A 6,635-nucleotide genomic window follows, 5' to 3' on the forward strand; every position below is an offset into this window, starting at 1 on the left:
GAGGCCCCAGGGAGTTTAGAGGTCAGGTGGGGTGGGGGGTGGGGACATCCTCGAGGAGACAGAGGGGGTTTGGGGAGGAGGTATGGGATGTGGAACAGTCGGAGGGTGGACAGAGGTGGGGGAATAAAATCTGGAGTGAAAGAAAGAAAGAAAGAAAGAAAGAAAGAAAGAAAGAAAGAAAGAAAGAAAGAAAGAAAGAAAGAAAGAAAGAAAGAAAGAAAGAAAGAAAGAAAGAAAGAAAGAAAGAAAGAGAGAGAGAGAGAGAGAGAGGGAGGGAGGGAGGGAGGGAGGGAGGAAGGAAGGAAGGAAGGAAGGAAGGAAGGAAGGAAGGAAGGAAGGAAGAAAGTCAATTCCCAGTCACTGTCGCTGGCTCCACCCTCTACTTTATATCAGACTTGAGTTTCCACCTCTGTCCTGTGGGTGACCGCTAGCATTTTCTGGAGGGTTTCGATGTCAGTTCTAGTTTCCATATTTATAGCTGGGTTGAACCTCCCGGAGCATTCAGTGTCTTCGTATATGCCTTCCACTGTATGCCACATTTTTATGAGTTAAAATTGTTCTCACCGTGATCTATGAAGTTTCTCCTAACGGTATTCCTCACTATGGGTCTTATTGACACACTGGCCCAGCCATTATTTTCCTCTGCTGTTTTTTCATACCCTCCAAGCGTGGTCCCGCTGAACATCCCCCTCGCTGCTGCTGTGATGCCTGCAGGCTTATCACACATGCGCTGGCTCCACCACCCTCCACTGACTGTGGACACTCACTCTCTCGGCACTGTGTCTTGTTCCACTCCCTTCTCTCACAGCACATACACCTCCTGTCTTGCCCCATTCCAGCATCATCGCTGTGACAGCAGATGCCTGATCAGGTTTTGTGATTGTTACTAGAGTCTCCTGTGGTGAGTTCCACGAAGTGCCCTTGCTCTAGCTCCCGCTGGCTTCAGACTCTTGATCCTTCTGTCTCTTTAGGACTGACATTACAGAAGTTTGTCCCCAAGTTCAGCTCAGCCAATATTTTTGACAGTAGGAATAATTGATTTTTAAATTTTATCACACCACTTACTGGCTGTTTTATTACTTTGTAAAACCAACAGCAATTAAATTTGACACACTAAATGATCTTCGTTTGCAGCGGAAATAGCAGAAATCATGAAAGGAACTGGAAAGGTATAAAAACAAGCATAGGAGAAGCCCTGTGGTTTAAATTATGTCAGTGTATAGTCGCTGGGACCAGACTGTCTGGAGTCAAATCTTATCTAATTCTGCCACTTACAACCTGTGTTATCTTTGGCAAATCACTTAGCTTCCCTGTACCTCTATTCTTCATCTATAAAATAGGAGCACAAGTAGTACTTGTTTCAGTGTTGTGACAATACAAGGAGCTAGTATTTGATAAATTTCAAATAATGTTGTTTGTAGTGTTTTTTTCTACATAAACATTTATAAATAAATATGCCTCTCTTCTTCATTTGATCTTAGCCAAAAGGCCGAGAAGCAATGATGCCTTCTTTTCTTATAGATGTTTTTTTTTTTTTCAGAGCAAAGAAAGATAGGTCAGCTTGAACTATGAAAATCTACTGGGCATGCGATGCAATGGTTTATTAACCTTTTCTTCAGCACCTTCCCTTATAGGAAGAGAGTATATTCATTTTTATCCTGATTCCAGTTTTACCTGGTCGCTTTCAATTTTCTGTCTTAACTGAATGGATTTTCTAAGTGTTTAATGTTCAACTCAAAGACAAAATGTCTTTTAAATCTACATAGATATCACCATTGTTATGTAGAAAAAAGCTTGGGTTAATTTTCATTCAAATTATATTAAGATGATTACAACAAGGCTCACCAATAGGCAAGGTCATAATTAAATGTTTACTAGAAACTTTGTAAGCCCGAAGTTATTTGCTGTATTTTACTGGAGGAAACGGCAATTCTGTCTTTGGTTTTTGTTAGTCATGTTGATAAAACAATTTTAAAAAGAGACCCAGAAGAAGGCTGGAAGACATTTTATAAGCATGTAAGGGGAAATCAACAGGCAGGTAAGCTGTAAATGTTGGAAGAGAGGAAGCAAGCTCCCTTTATGAAAGGAGAGAGAGGAGCTTGAAAGAAAGAGTGAGGAAGCCCAACGTATTAAGGAAATGCACGCTTAGAGAAGAGATGGAGAGGAGAAAAAGACACTGCTTTTGGCTCCTGGGAGCGATGACTTTAGCCAAAATACCCAACAAAGGGGAGACACAACCTGTAGAGACCACCTCCAGTAGATACACACAGTCCTCAATTGAGGGATGGGGTCACCCATGCATTTCAAAAATTTTAACCCAGAAATGTTCCTGTCCAAAGGAAAGACAGGGACAAAAAAATGGAACAGAGACTGAAGGGAAGGCCATCCAGAGACAGCCTCACCTAGGGATGCATCCTGTCTGTGGACACCAACCCCCCCACACTATTGCTGATGCCAAGAAGCGCTTGCTGACAGGAGTCTGATATGGTTGTTCCCTGAGAAGTTCTACCAGCACCTGACCAATACAGATGTGGATACCTATCTTACAGCCAATCAGACTGAGCCCAGCAAACTCAATGGAAGAGCTAGGGGAAGGGCTGAAGGAGCTAAAGGGGATTGCAACCCCTTAAGAAGATCAATAGCAACTAACTGGACCATACAGAGCTTCCAGGGACCAAACCACCAACCAAAGAGTCTACATGGAGTGAGTCACGACTCCAGATACATATGTAGCAGAGGATGGCTTTATCTGACATTAATGGGATGAGAGGGAGGCTTGATGCCCCAGGATAGGGGGATGCTAGAGGGGTGAGGCAGGAGTGGGTGAATAAGTGGAGGAGCACCCTCATAGAGGCAAAGGGGAGGGAGGAAGCCAGAGATGTGATGGGGGAGTTGATGGAGGGGTAACCAGAAGAGGGATATCATTTGAAATGTAAACAAGTAAAGTGATTAATAATCCACAGGGCTACATGGTGGAAGCTCTGCAAGCCACTGCGCTGAGGGCAGGGCTTCTAGAAAGGAAACATACCTTGCCTCACTGAGGGGATAATTATTCCTCCCATCTCCTTAGCAAGGCAGCCTTCCAGGGGAGTGAGTGGTCTCTTGCCTGGGTGATTGACAGACCCAACTGGATTGACTCATAAGGGGAAGGGAGTATCAGTTTAAGTGTTCTAATCCTTGAAGTAGATCATATTGTCATGTCTTCTCAGAGCCAGAGGTTGATTCCATTATGGAATGACCCATACTCAATGGACTTTAAGGCTGTGATAAAGCAACAAAAAAAAAAAACATTTTTTTCATTATTTGTGTGTGTGTGTGTGTGTTGTGTGTGCTTGTGTGTATGTAGCATATGCACATTTGAGAGAATGTCTGTGGGCGTATTAGCCCAAGTGAGTACCAATGCAGAGGCCAGTAAAGGAAATTGGGTGTCTAGCTTTCACATACTTCCCCCCTATTCCCTTGAGACACTGTATCTTGAGCTAGGCTGGTGGCCAGCAACATCCTGCGGACCTCTGTCTCTGCGAAACCCTAAGAGCAGTGGAATGACAGGCATATACAACCATACCTAATTTTATGTGGGTTCTGAGGATTCAAACTCAGGTCATTGTGCTTGCATAGAAAGTACTTCTACCCATTGAGCCATTTCCTAAGCCTTTTTTTTTTTTTTTTTGAGACAGGGTTTCTCTGTATAGCCCTGGCTGTCCTGAAACTCACTTTGTAGACCAGGCTGGCCTCGAATTCAGAAATCTGCCTGCCTCTGCCTCCCAGGTGCTGGGATTAAAGGAGTGCGTCACCACCGCCCAGCTCCTAAGCCTTTTTAATGTGAATATTTTGGGTTACATTCATTTTTATTCACTCTATTTGCAACTAAAATAGAAATCCTAAAAAAACCATTTATTGACAGTCAAAGAAAGGAATTATGAACCCAGTTTGTGTTAGAACAATTAACTTGTCTTATTTAAAAAGAAATGGGTTCCAGACACTTCAGTGGTTAACTGATTGTGCTTTGAAAACCCCCGATCCAAAGCAATTTGCTTCTCAGTCTGATGACTAATAAATTAAAAGACTTGGCCAGTGCTTAGCACTTTTCCAGGTTTAGAGTCTGGCAACATTATCTCAGTCCATGTAGTGAACCTAGAGAACACCATTTAGGACATCTGAATTACCGGTTCTTTTCCTTAACCAGAGGATGTGTTATTGTATTTTATCATAATACTTATATTATTTTTGTGACCAACTATCTGCTAAGGAGCCAGTGAATTGCAGCAGGGTCATTTCTGCTCACTGTTGGATGGGCTGTAGTCAGTCCATCAAGGCGAGCAGACATGAAAGTGGGGTTGGCTCTAGCTTGTAGTGCTTGAGTTGATAAACTGTTTATATCCCCTTGGCAGTTGGGCAATGGAAACTGGGTTTGTAAGTGACTGTAACACTGAATGCCCACCCACAGCAACCCATTTTTTTTAAGCTAGCTCTCACTTCCTGTAAGCCCTACAGCCTCCCAAAGCAGTGCCTCCAGCGGGACCAGCTCTTCTGCACTTGAGCCTATAGGAAAGACTTCAGCGTTCAAACCATAGCAGGAAGCAGCTCTTCCTTCCTCTCTTTGGTATTGTGAAGGCAAGAGGCAGTGGTTTGCCAGGGACGGTTCCAGTTTTGTTGTTGTTGTTGTTGTTTTTGTTGTTTTCCAGTTTCCTGACACTCTCATCCCCTCTCCAGGTTAAGTGATAATAGGCAAAGGCTCCAATAGTGTAGAAAACCAAGAAACGTAACAGCTCCACACCAGTGTAAGGAAAGCAAAAGGAGAGCTTGATAATCAAAGAGGCGAGAAGGCCTACGGTTCAGAGCATGGGCCATAAGCAACTCTACCATTGATGGCCCAAAATCAGTTTTATTTGAAAATTTAATGTTTGTAGTTGGGGGAACACTAATTGATAAATCTCTACCAATTCATGTGATAGAACACGACACCATGGTATAAATCTGGATCGAACAACATGCACATTTTGTAGATATCCTTTAAAATAGTTTTAGGATTTAATTTCTTAAAAGAATGAAATTTTCTGACATACAGATTTAATAATCTAAAGAACTCTATTTTAATAGTTTCAGACTATTTTGTGATATGATTATGTTACCATTTGCCCCTATTTTTGACTGTAGAAGTTGCTTCTAATTTTTGTCATAATTTATTAATAAGGTAGGAATCATTTTTATACAGAGATGTTTAAAAGGTTTGAGATTATAATGTAATCACATTTCCTTTTCCAAATCCTGTCATATACCTTCCCCCGTTCTTTTTTTCATTGTTATTGTGTGGATACATGCATATATTCCTATTACTTGTATGTATGTATGCTTTTCAGGGCTATTTGGTATTAGATAACCAATTGGTATGCTCTTTCCTGGGGAAGATCATTTCTCCTGCTCCCAATATTCCTTAGTTGCCCGCCATTCTTCGTGTAGGGTTGAGGCTCTTTTGCCCCCCTCCCCCTTTGGCTTTTCCATTGTTGTTGACCTTGTTCAGCTCAGATATGGGCAGTCATGTTGGTCAGACCCTATGAGTGCAACTTCTGGTACTCCTAGGACACACAGTCTCACAGCAAACTCCCCAATCCTCTGGCTCTTACAGTCTTTCCACTTCTTGTAGTGTTCCCTGAGCCTTAGATGACAGACTGTTTTATAGACGTATCCACTGAGCCTGGGCTCCACAACAGTGCATACTGACTGGTTGTAGTTTTCTGGAGTGGTCTCCATCTGTTGCAAAGAGAAGTTCCCTTGGTAAGGGGTGAAGACACCTATGGCTACGATGATGAATGTTTAGGTTGTTGTTAGGGGTTATGCTGGTTTAATAAAATTGTGCTGTAGAGTCTCCCCCTCTACCCATGATTTTACTAGCACTGAGTAGTTAGGGAGGTTTCTTGTACCAGGCATAGTGTCCTGCTCATTGAGTGACTCTTAAGTCCAACTAGAGAACTGTTGGTTACTGTCAGGACATGTATGCCACTGCTGCACCCTTAGGGTTATTGTGTGACACTGATAGTTGATGTGACTCATAGATGCCATAGTTGGGTAGAAGTGTTTGTTGTCTCCCTCCTTTAGAAATTGGCATGGTACCTTATGGAATTATGAAATCCAGTTCTTATGGAGAAAGAATTTATGTCAGTTCCAAATGAGGGGTTTCTGAAATGCATGATGTCTTCAGCAATAAGGACTTACTTTCATCTCTGGAGCATGCAAGGGCAATAGCAATAGGATGTATGTCTTGGGAGTCTCTTGGAAAGTCCTGGCCACCAACTTAGAAGAGGGCTTCTTGTGACTGGTGTGGGTGTTTTTGTTAGGTGGTCTTTGGCTATTAGCGATACCATTGTCATCCTAGGTAGGGAAAATTCATTAAGACTATACATGTGTGTTTATATCAAGAATCATACATGTCATAAGACATATATATATATATATATATATATATATATATATATATATATAATTTTTTTGGGGGGGTTTTTTGAGACAGGGTTTCTCTGTATAGCCCTGGCTGTCCTAGAACTCACTTTGTAGACCAGGCTGGCCTCGAACTCAGAAATCTGCCTGCCTCTGCCTCCCGAGTGCTGGGATTAAAGGTGTGCACCACCACATCTGGC

Source organism: Mus pahari, chromosome 1, assembly GCF_900095145.1.
Source record: "Mus pahari chromosome 1, PAHARI_EIJ_v1.1, whole genome shotgun sequence".
NCBI lineage: Eukaryota > Metazoa > Chordata > Mammalia > Rodentia > Muridae > Mus > Mus pahari.